General features: G+C 45.2%; 1 long non-coding RNA gene across 2 annotated transcripts in view; it reads right to left on the bottom strand.

Moving 5' to 3' along the window:
* Positions 1-1,489: 1,489 nt before the first annotated feature.
* Positions 1,490-15,273, bottom strand: part of LOC113603655 (uncharacterized) — a 29,297-nt gene continuing 15,513 nt past the window's right edge. Inside the window, exons 2-4 of one of the 2 annotated variants that reach the window (XR_008290124.1) lie at positions 14,657-14,842; positions 2,859-3,012; positions 1,490-2,145 (exon numbers count right to left, since the gene is read on the bottom strand). This is a non-coding gene — a long non-coding RNA (uncharacterized LOC113603655). The remainder of the gene's footprint in view (positions 2,146-2,858; positions 3,013-14,656; positions 14,843-15,273) is intronic. The other variant, XR_008290123.1, reaches the window with a different exon arrangement.

Below are 15,273 nucleotides of genomic sequence, written 5' to 3'. Positions count from 1 at the left end.
GATTTCGGCACAAAATAGGAGACGTGCTTGAAACCCGTCCTCCAGTTTACCCAAATGAAAGTGCCACACACGCTTTCCTGAAGAATTAAGTTAATTGGCTTTGCTGTAAGGTTGGTGTCCTTCCTGCTGGAAGCTTTCCCAGGTCTTTCTGGGCGTCGGTGCCCCCCAGACTCCCCGGTCACCCTGTTAGCCCAGACTTTAATTAGCTCTGGCGTCCTCTTTATAATGATAAATGCAGAGATGATAAATATCTCAGCCATCAGCGCTGAATATCATTAACACCTCCCCACTGCCGAATCGATCACTGTCACCCCGGTGCCTGCGTGCAGCGGGGCACATGGCGGCCCGCCAGAGCGCCTTCCAGAGCACCAGCAGCCCAGACTTGGTGGGGTTTTCCTCCCCATATGCTTTTCTCCATCTTTTGCTGAATATTTGTTTGGCAACCAGAGTTCCAATATATTTCCAGCTGAGATGATAACTATTTTGGGTCAATAAGCAAATAGCTAATTTAGAGCAAAATAAATACCAATGAGGAATTATTCTCCAAGCATCAAGATCTGAAAGAAAGTCAATGTAATGAATATAGCTGGCCTGTTTCAAAACCGGAGAACTACTCTGAAGCTGTCTAGAAGTTGGCTTTATAAAGAAAATGTCGATCTATAACCCCAACTTAAATGATGTTAGATTTTCCTTTTCAGTGTCTGGAAGCACGAAGTACTCTTGTGCCCACAGTAGGAGGGCTGTTCCCTCCTGGAAACTGATGGGTCCAGAAGGATGAAACATCGTCCCCTTCTGCAGAACCCTCTCCAGCTCTGGCTGCTGACGGCCCTGGTCCCCCTCTCGCGGCAGCTGCAAAACACCCCCTGTCACTTGCACGGAGTCGGCCTCACAAGCAATTTGAAGGTGGGGAGGGTGTTTTCTTTTGATCTTTTTCATTGCCGGTGAGACACAGTGTTAGTCTCAACATGGGAACAACGATAACAATTCTCCCCGTGTTCCCTTTCGGGTACCCCACGTGCCCCTGACCTCTCTCATCTCATCCTGACGTCACTCTTTTCCCCTCCCTCCCTCCACCCCACCTGGCCATCCCCATGCCACACCCAAAGTCCAATTGGCTAGGACATGTGACACCCACAAGAGGAGGCTCGAGGTCTTTGTGACCGGTGTCCAGACTACTCTCACGATAAGGGCACCATGGGACCTACAGATCTGCCTCCTTCCCAAGCCACAGCACGATTGCATCTTGGCCACGTGGTCCAAGATTCAGGGCATCAGCCCCTGGAGAGGTGTGCGCGAACACAGGAGCTCAAAGCGTGTAGTCCGGCGTATTGTGGATATGCTGCTCATGTCTTCCTGCCTTCAACACAGGCTTCCAGAAGAGTGAGGCAAAGAAGCAGACAGTTTTCTCCCCCAGTCTGCCTCTTGCCCTGTTCCCTATCTTGGAAGCAGGTGCCCCTCTTACCCTGTTCCCCTCTTAGAAGCAGGTGCCCCCGACAGCACAGCCTTCATCATGGGAACCGGTGTCCAGGAAGGCATCTCGGAGCAGCACCCCCTGCCACGTCCTGCCCGTGCAGCTCCTCAGCGACATGCTTGTACCGAGCATGTCCACTGTCCTTCATCTCCGGCCCCACCTGGGGCTCAGCCTTAGTCTTCCCGTGAACGAATGGAGCCACCCCCTGGCAGACCCTGGCTCTCGGTCCCCACGCCCAGCCTTCTCCAGTCCCTTCTCACACAGCACCCAGGGTGGTCTTTGGAAGCCACACGTCTGGCCACACAACTCCTATACTGAAAATATTTCAGAGTTTTTCTTTCTCATCAAGAAAGACATCTAAAGTCCCAGACGAGCCTCCAGAGCCCCTGGGCTGTGCCCGCACCTCTTTCCCGTGTCCTTTGTGCCCCAGCCTTCCTTCACCTTACTCCAGTCACAAGTTTCCCTTCTGCCTCCTCCGCTGAAATCCTCCGTGAGTATTTAATTTGCCCGGAGCCCCTGTCCACCTGCTTTTCTGGGCGACGCCTGCTCAGCAGTGTCCATGTGACACAGGACGCACCCTATACCGTGTGGTGCAGCAACAGAGAGACAGTTCTAGTCTCTTCACCGATGTGTAGACTTTGCATCTGGTTGGTGTCTTGGGTCAATGTCCTTACCTGCAAAGTGAAAATAGTGATGTTAGTCACTTCTTCGGGAGGTCATCGGAGTAAGTGAGCTTACGTGTGTAAGATGTTTGGACCACTTGCACACTAACACAATACGTGTTTATTAGACTTACCGTTTACGGACTTCATATGTTAATAAGGGACCTTAGAATAGATGTCACACGTTCACAGGAGCTTTCTTGGAGCCGGTGGTAAATCTTATTTTCCAAAGCTGACTGCACCATCTCCTCCCATCCCACGTGCTCTCCCCTCAACGGGACCTTGCCCCTCTCCCACTCTGAGATGAAGTTTTTTGTTGTTGTTTTTCCCCGTTGACTATGGGAGGAACCGATGACTGCTCAGACCAAGCCAGCTCAGTGTAAAGGCCACTGCAACCGTCCGGTTAGAGCCTTCAGCTAGCCTGGAAGCTCCCTCTCCTTGCCTCTTGGGACGCGTGCCCTCGGTACGTTCCTTCTGGACACACGTGTGCCAGGAGAAGCCACACGTGGAGAGTGGCCACACTGTGGCTCCCTGGCCGAGGGCTGAGCAACCAGGCCACAGCCAGAGCCAATGCCAGATGTGTGAGCACGCCATCTTGCACGCCAACACGGTAGAGATCCAGCCCCAGCAACCCACGGAACCGCCAGAGCTAAAACTAAATTGCTGTCTTCAGCCACTGAGTTTTGGGGTGACTTATTATGCAGCGATCAGAATGTAGCCACTACCTGGGTCCCGTGTGGTCACTGAAGTGAGATCCAGTCATCACTGTCCTTTCAAGCACCGCCTGGCTGTCGCGAGGCCAAAGTGAGGGCGGTGGCCAGTTGGTTTTGTTTCCAGCTGTGGATGTAGCCCGGTGCCTCCTGGGACTTCAGTAAACGCCTGCAGAAGAAATGAATGAAGTGCTTCGTTCTAATAGTTCTAATGTCTGGCACTGCCTCTCCTCTTGGCTGGCAGGACGGATTCGGTGAGCGATGATCTGTGGAGAGCCCGAGAGTAGGTTTCTGGGAGCCTTGCAGGTTGAGAGCCTAAAAGACCACCCTAGACACAGACCCTCAAGTCCACGGATGGGCTCTGCTCGTCCCAGAGTTCCAGACCCATCTATTTCTGGGATGAATTTAATAATTATTTCAATTAATAATAAAAGTTGACATCAGAGTGAAGAAAACTTCACAAAGACAATCTTGGGTACCAAGGCAAAGCAGTTAAATTTCAGGTTACATTTTTAAAATTCCAATACTGTTATTCTACTTGTCAGATTAATAATTTAAAGGCAGATCAGCCCCCAAAAGACAATGAAGGTAAACTACTCTCCGTTCTCGTAAAGCATTGTCTGTCGTTGAGAGCTACATTCTAAAGTTACAGTTTTGTTAAAATGAACATCTTAACTTTCCATTTTATAGCAATACTTCCGTTCTCAACGGAAAATCATAAAAGCAATGTTACTTAAAGTTGCAAAGTAATTTATTTCTAAAATAAATACCGGTAAATTGAATTCCATCTGACTATAGGTTAAATATTTTATTTTGTTAGTATAATGGAAACAGAAAATAAAAGGAGACAAAATGTTTTGTTACCTTGGTGCCTATTAAGATCTTGGCATCCTTTCTAGAGAGTGCTAGCCAATTTCAATAACATCGGGAACATGAGGAAATAAATTAGACATTTTAATTGTGAGATTATAACATACTGATGGAAGAGCTGGGAAGGAGCCAAAACAAATTTTAATGACAAAACAACAATCTAAGCAAAGTAGAAAACATTGGACTCTGTGGGCTTTGAAGGAAAATAAAGAAATGAAATCAGTAGCACCTCGAAGTGTATGAGGCCAGTAAACTGGAGAGAGCATAAATCGTGAGTGACATTCACAGATGTATTCTAGATAATGCAGACTGCTTGAAGCAGTAAATCAAAGGCATAATTGGGGAAATGTTCATAAAGCTTGAATAATTGATGCATTAGGTGGAGACAAGAGAATTGCATCCTTCAGGAAAATTTAGAGATTTCAAAGTAAAGACGCACGGTGACCAGTCGTAAATGACCACTAGCAAGGACTCACACTATTGAAAAGAGTTTAGTTGGGTAACATGACCGTGGGTGAGTCAGCCTTGGATGAAAGAATTTTACTTGTTGGCTTTGCAAACAATAGGTCTATTCTCAGGACGCCCAGAACTCGGTGGTGGGAGAGCCTGACGGAAGTTGTTGATGCTGTTAGAATCGGATTAGCCCTCAATTGTCACCTTCCTGAGACACACAGCCACACGTCTCCAGACCTGACCGAACGCGGTGAAGACAGATGAGCTGCGGTCGTGTTTACGCAGGGACCGCATCCCTCATGCAAGCGTGTGACGCGGGGCAGCACAAATGCTTGCCGAGAACATGGTATGGAGACTGGATAAGTTGGCGAACTCTCGCTTAGCCTCATGATTGTAAATCGACCTCGTCGAGGTATCGTTTACATACAATAAAGTTCCCATGTTGTAAGCGTACAGTTAGATGAGTTTTGATAGATGTATGCACCAGAGAAACTCCTGCCATCAAAACATAGAGCATTACTATCTCTCCAGAAAGTTCTCTTGGGCCTCCTCTCAAGGGATAGGCCCTTCCGCAGGCCAACGTTGATCTGACTTGTATTTTGCCGGTTCCAGAATTTCATGTGAGTGGAATTACACATTTTTTCTCATTTATGTCTGGGCTCTTCTGTTCACCATGAGGCTGTGAGGTGTACCTGTGTTGGGAGCATCAGTAATTCAGTTGTTTTCATAGCCGAATATTCTTTCATGGTATGAATGCATGGCGATTTGTTTACACATCGATAGATTTAGCTAACGTATCTATCAGTATCTATCCATTGATAGAATAAAGCTGCTGTGAACATTTTGGTATAGTCATTTTCATGGATGTAAGTTTTCATTTCTCTGACGTAAGGACTTAGGAGTGGCTCACGTAGCAGGCGCAAGTTTAACGTTACAATTGCTTCACGTGAGGACTGTCCTGCTGTCTACTCCCCAGAAGTGTGCAAGGGCTCTGTTGGCTTTGTCCTCTCTGGCCGTTGGCACCGTTCATCCTTTTAAGTTGTACAGAGATCTGAGGTCGTCGTGAATGTTGTGTATACACGCCTGACGACTCACAACCCTGGACATCTTTCACGAGCAGATTGCCATGTATGTACCTTCTTTTGAGGCGTACCTGTTCAAATAGCTTGCCCACTTTTCAGTTAGAATGGTCATCCCATTAGAAGGCGTTTCTAACACAATAGCGTCAGGAACTGTAATCCCCATGCTCTGCCTTCCGTCCCCAGAACTTACTTATTTTATAACTGGAAGTCTGTACTTTCTGACCCTCTTTGGCCCTGCCTCTGGCACCGCCAGCCTGTGCTCTGGGTCTGAGTTCCGTTTTTCTTTGTCATTTCTGTCTCTGCTTTTGCTCCTACGTATACATGAGATCACGTGGGATTTGTCCTTCTCTGCTTGAGAAGTTTTCCCGCTGGTTCTGTTTGCATATGTGTGTATATATCTATGCATCACACAGATGCAATTTGTAAAATGCATGCATGCCTGTGCCCCCCCCCCCCCGCCCGCCCCGTGTGCACAAAGGCTTGTATCCAGGTGTTACACATGTATGAAAATCCCTGACCCAAGTCTTTGGTCACACACCTGTGCTGTGACTCTTTCCTCCAGACTGTGGTTGTGCTGTTTCGTGTACTTGATTGGCATTGCCTTCTGATGATTAGAACGTTCTAGAGTGGATACAGCCCAGCTCATCCTTTGCCCGATACCAACATAAGCAGACCAGCTCTGTCATGTCTTTGCAGGACACATCTATCCTGTCCTCCCACTTTTAGTATATGTCTTTATATACGAAACACGCCTCTGAGAGACAGAATTTAGTTGGGTCCAACTTGCCTAACCAGCCTGAAATTTCGGCCTTATAATTCACTGTCTGTGTGTGATGATTGAGTTAAATCAACCATTTCACTCTTCATTTATTATTTAGCCATGATATGCTTTTTTGTTTGTCTGTCTGTCTGTTGTTCATTGCTATTTTTTTCTTGGATTCATAGTTAAAATTTTTTATTTCATCTATTACCTTCTCATCTAAAACTCTTATTACATTTCATGTTTACTATAAGGTTATTTACATTCAATATTGTACATCTTCACATTTTATTTCATTTTTAATTTTTTAACGAGTATTTATTTTTGGGAGAGAGAGAGAGAGACAGAGTGTGAGCAGGGGAAGGGCAGAGAGAGAGGGTGACACAGAATCCGAAGCAAGCTCCATGCTCCGAGCTGTCCGCATAGAGCTGGACACGGGGCTCGAAGCCATGGACCCCGGGATCATGACCTGAGCCGAAGTCGGATGCTCAACTGACTGAGTCACCCCTGGGCCCCACATCTTTACATTTTAGACTTCTTACTTTATGCTGGGTATTTCCCACTGTCTGCATCCAATTTGTTACATTTTGATGTGGGAAGTAGACGATCACCAGGTGAGAGCTGGGGAATCATGGGACTCACCACCTGAATTTCACCTTTTTGCCCTGCTTGTGATACACTGAATGAAAACCACTGCTTCCTGTGTTTTGTCGAGTTTTGTAGCTGGCTGTGGCGGGAGTCTGCTGCTGTCTCAATTATTCCATTATAGTTGGAATCTGGCCTACTAATTTCATTGGGGCCTTTGAGGTAAAGAGTTTTAATCTTCATGCTTTACGAGTTTTAAGAAGTAAGTGGTTGTATTATTTGATCTAAGAGAAGAAGAGGAGAGAATAGGTAAAAATTTGACAATTAGCCGGTTAATTTAGTCAAGGTCAATAACTGATTCAGATCATTCGGTTCCTAGAGTTAAATCATTTGGCTTGAGATAATCAAGCTGACTTTTCTTTATTAAATAACAAGGTATTTATTGAATCTCTGCTTTACCTACTATCATGTAAACATAGTTCAAGACATAATCTTTGTATCAGGAAATGACTACAGTTTCAAAACTATCGTGTCTGCTCCTTTTGTTGACTTATCATCAGCCCCGTATTTATACAGGTCAGTAAGCAAATTATTTTTGTTGATTTAAGAACCTCTCAAGAGGACCTTGGGCTTAACATGCATCCTAACAGGAAATAGAACACTAACCGGCTAAAGAATCAACAACTCTCTTTGGGCCTGTAAGAGAAGAGAGGCCACAGGGAAGACGGCTGCCCACAGATGGGAGAGACCAGTGACTCAGACAGTTATGGCTTTCTGGAGAAGGAGCCCATGAGCAGGAACCAGAACAAGAGTGGAAAACCTGAACTATAGTTGAAGAATTCCTAGAGGCTCAGGGTGGACAATTCTGGGAGTTAAGAGCTCCAAGGGGTCCCAGTGGTAGAGGGACTCCCACAATATTGTGAGATTTACCCCCAGGGGCTTGACCAGTTCCCCACAGTAAATACTGGAACACAATCCCCTCAGACTTCCAGCAGGGGATGTGGGAAAGGAGCCATATAGAAAGTCACTGGAGCTTTCTGACGTTCTCAACAAAGCCTGCCCCATGAGAAAGGGGCTGACAGAGCCCGATCTGCTAGAGTATTATCAGAACCTAGGTGACCCAGGGGAAGGGGAATACCCAGGCCCTGTCAGCTCCAGCCTTCTACGTGGGACAAGGGAAATACCCAAATACAACCCACTCTAGCCAACCAGCCCCAGTCAACAAGGGAGAAAAACACAGAGGGACACGGTCTGGGAGCACGCACTCACTAAAACCCCAAGACTTAACCAGAGGAATAGAAAACACCCCTCTCCCCACTCCTCACTGCCACACTGGAGATGCTCACTTACAGCAGCTCCTTTTACCTCGTACAGCGTGTCAAAACTCACAAGGCAGACTAAAAGGCAAAAGCCAATTTGAAGAGACAGAGCAAGCATCAAAGCGTTCGACAAGGCAAGGATGTTGGAATGATCACACGGGGAGTATAAACCAACCGGGATTCACACGCTAAGGGCTCTGATGGACAAGGAGAATGCAAGGGCAGGCGGCCATGGGAGCAGAGAGGGGCGAACGTGAAGAAAGAATCCAAAGACATGCTAGAGATCAAAACCCCTTTTACAAATGAAGAATGCCTTTGATGGGCTGATGAGTGGACTGGCTATGGCTGAGGAAAGAGCATCTGGATGTGAGGCTACGTCAACTGAAACTTCGAAAGCTGAAAAGAGAACAAGATGAAAAACAAAAAACAAGCAAACAAAAAATGCCCACAGGATACCCAGGGACTGTGGGGCGACTACAAAGGTTTAACACCTAGAATACAAATGTCAGGAGAAGCAAGAGAGGAACAGAAGAGAATATTTGCAGCAATCACGACTTCGAGTTTTCCCACGTGAATGTCAGACCCCAAATCGCGGTGCAGGATGCTCAGAGAACAACACAAGAGGGGCCAGGGGCACCAAGACCAGATCCGGGCACATCACCTTCAAGCTACGCAAAAGCGAAGTGAAAGAAAAAAATCTTGAAGGAAACCAGAAAAAAAAATCAAACACCTTACTTACAGAGAAACGAATATAAGAATTTCCTCCGACTTGTGCTCAGAAGGCATGAAAGCAAGAAAGGAACGGAGCGAGATATTTAAATCGCTGAGAGAGACAAAACTGAAAACAAAAACTTGGGGTTCTGCAAAATTATGCTTCAAAAGTGAAGGAGAAGTAAAGACTTTCCCAGAAAAACAAAAACTGAGGAAATTTATTGCCAGTAGACTTGCCTTGCAAGAAATGTTGAAAGGAGTTTTTTTACAGAGGAGAAGACTAAAAGAAAAAAAGAATAAAAAAGACTAAAGGAGAAGATTTAAAAAAAACCCCAAAACCACAACAAAGACACTCAGCTCAACATAAAGAAATGAAAAGCATTGGAGAATGAGTAAGTGAAGGTAAAATAAAAAACTTGTTTTTTTTATTTTTAATTGATGTATTGCAACAATGTATCTGATTCTTATGTATATATCTTATGCGTGTGTACATATCCACATCCATGTAAAGACGTGTGCTTACGCAGCTTATATATAAGTAAAACAGGGGCTCCTGGGTGGCTCAGTGAGTTGAGCATCCACCTTCGGCTCAGGTCATGATCTCACGGTTCTTGAGTTCGAGCCCCGTGTCGGGCTCTGTGCTGACACCTCAGAGCCTGGAGCCTGCTTCCGATTCTGCGTCTCCCTCTCTCTCCCTGCCCCTCCCCTGCTCACACTGTGTCTAGCTCTCAAAAATAAATAAATGTAAAAAAATTTTTTTAAGTAAAATAAATAACAGGCATTGTACAAGCGATGAGAGGTAGCAATTAAGATGTTTTTATTATAAGATATTTTCACTACGTGTGAATTAGTGTAGCATTATTTGGAGGTGGATGTGTGACTCGCTTGTGAATGTGTACTACGAATGCCAGGGGGACCACGACAAAAGTAAACTAAAAAGAAGTATGACTCACATGCTAAGTAAAGAGATAAAATGGAATCGTGCAAAATACTCCACTCAAACCACAAAGAGGAAAGGGCAACAAATTCAGTAGACATTACTCCAGCTACACCAATAACCACCGAGCCTCAGTGGTCCAAATACCTTGATTAAATAACAGAGACTGTCAGAGTGGATCAGAAACAAGACACAGGTACACACCATCCAGAAGAAACCCGCTGTGATTATAAGACACGTATGGAGTAAAAGTAAATAGATGGAGAAAAGCATACCAGGCTGGCACTAACCAGAAGAAAGGAAGCAAAGCTATATTAGTTTCAGACAGAGCAAATTCAAAACAAAAATATAGTTATCAAGGATAAAAAAAAGGGGTATTACATAATTAAAAGGGGCCACTTGGCCAAGAAGACATAGGATCTGTATACCTAAAACAGAGCATCGAACCACATGGGGCAAAAGCTAACAGGACTGCAAAGAGAAAAAGAAAAACCCACTGCCACAGTTGAACACTTAACCATCCTTCCATCACAAACGGACAGATCCAGAAGGCAGAATATCGTAAGGGCGTAACTGGACTGAACGACACCATTAGTCAACAGGGCCTAACTGACATCTGTAGACTATTTCACCCAACAATACAGAACACATTCTTCTCAAACACACATGGAACATTCACCGAGACCGACCACCTTCTGGGCCTTAGGACACACACAAACACAAAAGAGCAGAAGTCACACCACACCTTCGTTCAGACCACATGGAATTGAACTAGAAATAAGTAACAGGAAGAGAGCTAGAAAATCCCTAAACGCATTCAACCACACACTTCCAATTAACACATGCGTCAAGGAAAACACATAAAGAGTAATTTAAAAATATTTTGAAATAGGGGAGTCGGTTTGAGCGTCCGATCTCAGCTCAGGTCATGATCTCACCGTTTGTGAGTTTAAACCCACATCGGCTCACTGCTGTCAGCGCAGAGCCCACTTCGGATCCTCTGTCCCCCTCTCTCTCTCTGCCCCTCCCTCCCTCTCTGCCCATCCCCTCCTCACGCTCTATCAAAAATAAATAAGCATTAAAAATATTTTGAGGTAAATGAAAATGAAAACACAATTTATCAGCGTTTGTGGGATGCAGTGAAAGCAATGTTAGACAGAAATTTATAGCTTTAAACGCACATATTAAAAAAGAAACAAAGATCCAAAATCAATGTGGGAACTAGAAAAAGAAATTAAGAAAAGAAATTAAACCCAAAGTAAACGGAAGTAAAGAGATAGTAAGAATTAGAGAAGAAGTCAATAAAACTGAAAACAGGAAATCAATAGAGAAAAACAATGAAAGCAAAAGCTAGTGTTTTTGAAAAAAGCAATAAAACCAATAAGTATATGTTGGGCTACCTGAGAAAGAAAGAGAGGACACAAATCACTAATATCAGAAAGGAAAGAGAAAACATAACTACAGGTCCTATAGATATTAAAAGGATAATAACCAAATACTATGAACAATTCTAAAACCACCAATTTGATACCCTAGCTAAAATGAACCAATTCCATTAAAAACACAATCTGCCAGAACTCACACAAGAAGAAATAAATTAATAAGCCCATATCTGTAAAGAAATTACGTAAAAAAGTCAACAACCTTTGAAAACAGAAAGCACCAGGCCCAGATAGGTTCACTGATTAATTCTACCAAACATTTAAGGAAGAAATTATACCCATTCTCTACAATCTCTTTCAGAGGTTAGAAGCAGATGGGATACTTTCTAACTCATTCTATAATGCCAGCATTACCCTAATACTAAACCAGACAAATCATTACTAGCAAAGGAAAACTACAGACCAGTATCTCTCCCAAACACAGATGCAAAAACCACTCCAGAAAATATTAGCAAATTAAATCCAAGAATGTATAAAAATAATTAACAGCACAATCAAGTGGAATTTATCTCAGCTATGCAAAGCTAGTCTGGCATTCAAAAATCATTTAATGTAATACATCATACCAACAAGCTAAAAAAGAAAAATCACACTATCATGTCAATAGATGGGCAAAAAGCATTTGACAAAAATCCAACACTGACTCATGATAAAAACTTAGTGAAGTAGAACTGGGAGAGGAACATCCTCGACTTGAAAAAGAATATTTACCAAACAAAACAAACACACAAACAAACAAAAAGAACTCAGTCAACAACATACTCGATGATGGGAAACTGGAGGCTTTTCCAGTAAGAGTAGGACAAAGCAAAAATGTCCCCTCTCACCACTCCTTTTCAACATCGTACGGGGAGTACTAGCTAGTGCAATAAGAAAAGAAAAGAAAAGGAAACACAAGTATACAGATTGGGAAGGAAAAAATAAAATTGACTTCGATCACAGATGCCATGATTGTCTATGTAGATAATTCAGAAGAGTCTACCAAAAACTCCAGGAAACAATAACCATAAAATCAAGGTTCAGGATACAAGGTTAATACACAAAATTCAATTATCCTATATGCCAATGCGAAACAAGTAGAATTTGAAATTAAAAGCACAATACAATTAATATTAGCATTGTAAACAACGAACTATGTGGACATAAAGCTAACAAGATATGTAAAAGGTTTATATGAAGACAACTACAAAACTCTGATGAACGAAACCAAGGAAGTAAATGAGTGGAGAGATATCACATGTTCATTTGTAGGAAGACTCAACATTGTCAAGATGTCAGTCTTTTCAACTTGGCCCATAGATTCAATGTAATCCCAATCAAAATTCCAGCAAGTTATTTTGTGGATACCAAAACATTGACCCCAACGTTTATACGGAGAGGCAAAAAAGCAGAATAGCCAATGCAATCCTGAAGCAGAACAAAGTTGGAAGGTTCACACCACTTGACTTAATAACTTGCTATAAAGTGACAACAACCAAGAACAGACAAATAGGTCGATGAAACACCATAGAAAGCCCAGAAATAGACCCACATAAATAGAGGCAATTGACCTTTGACAAAGAGCAAAGACAATCCTTTCAACAACTGGTGCTGGGACAACCGGATGTCCACATGTACATGTAGAAAAAAATGAATCCAGACACAGTCCTCACACTCTTCATAAAACTCAGCTCAAAACGGATCACAGACTCAAATGTAAAACACAAAACTATAACACTCCTAGAATAAGAGAAAACCCAACTGACTTTGCGTATGTCTTTTTCCATGGATCAAAGGCACAATCCATGAAAGAAAGAACTGGTTAGCCGGACCTGACATTAAAAGCTTCTGCTCTGTGAAAGACAGTGTCTAGAAAAGGAGAAGATGAGCCAGTGACTCGTCTGATGAAGCCTCTCATCCCACAGATACAAAGAACTTTTGACACTCAACAATAAGAAAATAAACAACCTGGTTAAACAACGGATGAAAGACGGCAACAGTCGCTTCACCTAAGACGATGACATACAGAAGGCCGACGGGCATACGGGAAGATGCCCTGTGTCACGTGTCACTCGGCAAATGCGAGTTAAAAAAAAAAAAAAGAACCAAGCAGCGAAATACCATTATGCACGTATGGCCAAAATCTTGGAACGCAGACAGAGCAAAGGCTGGCGGGGGTGTGGAGCACGAGGGTCTCTCACTCATCGCTGGTGGGGGTGCCACGTGGTGCAGCCACTCTGGGAGACAGTTTGGTGGTTTCTTACGAAAGGAAACGTGATCTCTCTGGAGTAACTGGTCTCCTTCCAGACTTTCTTCCTCCTCTGGTTCAAGATGGTCCCTGAGTGAAGGCGGGGAGAGGGGTGGTCAGATGATCCCATGATGGTGGGGGTGGAAAGGAGCCTGGCTGCCTCGCTGGGTCCTTGAGGTGGAGCGTCTGACCCAGAGAGCGCACGGAGCACCTCGAAGATACAAAAGTGCCATCTGGTCATCTGGAGCAAGACGCTGCCATCTTGCTCCAGAGTCAACCTCTTTACCAAAAAATCTTTGTGGCTTCTTGTCCCACCACCAATTCGCCAGGTGTCTCCACAGCTCCACACCCATGCACAGAGACCAGATGGTGTGAGAGGGTGGCAGGCATCTGCGAGCTGAGCCCCAGTCTGCCCGTCTGCCACTGCTCCCCCTGCCCCACCCTGGCAGGGCAGTCAGGTGCTGGGCTTCTTCAAGAAGCATGTCCCCCAGACCCCACCACGAATTGTGCCTAGAGTCCCTGCGCCAGCCTGAACATATCTGCCCCGCTCTATGCCTGCCTCTTCCCGCTGTCTCCGTTCACTTCTCCTTCCAGGTAATCCCAGTGCACGTCCTCCCTCAAGACACTTCCCCTCCTGCTTGGCATGGCTCTGAAAACACATAGGGCCCCTTCTCTCCATGGTGAGAGAAGGTCCTGGGCTGCTCAGCCTGACTTGCCTTTGTCAGGCTTACACGACGTGGAACCAGAGGTAAAACACACTGTTTCAGCATGCCAAATATGTGCCCCTGTTGTTGAGGGCGAACCCACCAAGTGTAAGAGTGCGATTAAACCCCATCGTCCTCGGCTGCCCGAAGGCTCCAACGTTCGGTTCACGTGGCCCATGCCTGGCAGCTTCCAGGTACGATCATCCACCTTCTGTCCCTCTGTCCGTGTTATCAGCGCACCCATTTTGTCTACCGTTTAAGAAGAGGGCCATTGGATTTAACTCAACCACACCCCATGCGGATATCAGACTCCCATTACTAGAACTGCGCTATAAAAAAGAACAGCACTCACGGTTCTTATTTGCCGAATGCTTTCTGGGTCCCAGTGCCTCAGAACAGACGGGCTCCGAGGCTCACCCGTGATCACCCACTCTTCACATGGAGAAGGGTCGTGGGGCTCCCAGGAGCCGAGCTCACTGCAGAAGGTCACACACTTAATAAGTCAGGGAGCTGAAATGCCACGATCTGTAGGCTGGATTGATTGACAACTTGATGTGTTCACTCTCAAAAATATATTAGCATCACAAGTGCGAAGCTCTGCAGGTGAACTCTCAGCAGAAGCTTCTCCGGGCACGCTGTGACCCTGTCACACAGCAAGTGGCACCTGGAGTTGAGAGCGGTCCTTGTGAGCACCCAGCACACCGGCTCTTCCTGCGGACTTACCTGTCGTAGGCAGAGCAGAAACCAGTGCTCATTACCGTGGGTCTCGCCGGGGTGGTCTGGGACCCCACACACACCTGACGGGTAGAGAAACAGTTTCTATGCACCAAGCACCAGTGAAAGCCAGCAGACAGGCGTCCCAAGACTTCACATTCTTCAGGGAGGACTCAGAACATGACAAGAAGATTTCTTGGAGAAAGCAATTTATAAGTTTACTGTAAACGAAGGATTCCAACAAAACTAGCCCATTTTTTAAACCACATAGACGCACATATTCTCATAAGTACGTGTACAAGAACGTCCAGGCCGGGCCAGCGCTTGTGCAGGTGGGCACGGCCCCACTTCCCAGCCACTCAGGTGGATCCGGGCACGAACAGCGCCCCCTGGAGGTGCCCAGCCCGCCCACGGGGTCTGACGGGCAACAGGGTGCTAGCCATTACTCCCTCCCAGCGGCGGAGTCGCGGCTGGCCTTCACTTGCCAAAAATGTGCTCCGTGACGCTCTCAACCCGTTCCGATGAGCATACACTACTTTTAGAGTCAGAAAAATGTAAATTCATGCTCATTTTGAAAAAATATATATAAGGAAGCCAATCACAGAAGAAGAAATAGGATTTCTTCT

This window comes from Acinonyx jubatus, chromosome A1 (assembly GCF_027475565.1).
Source record: "Acinonyx jubatus isolate Ajub_Pintada_27869175 chromosome A1, VMU_Ajub_asm_v1.0, whole genome shotgun sequence".
Lineage (NCBI taxonomy): Eukaryota > Metazoa > Chordata > Mammalia > Carnivora > Felidae > Acinonyx > Acinonyx jubatus.
Note: the sequence above shows the minus strand (reverse complement) of the source record. Positions and strands in the feature narration are given on the sequence as shown.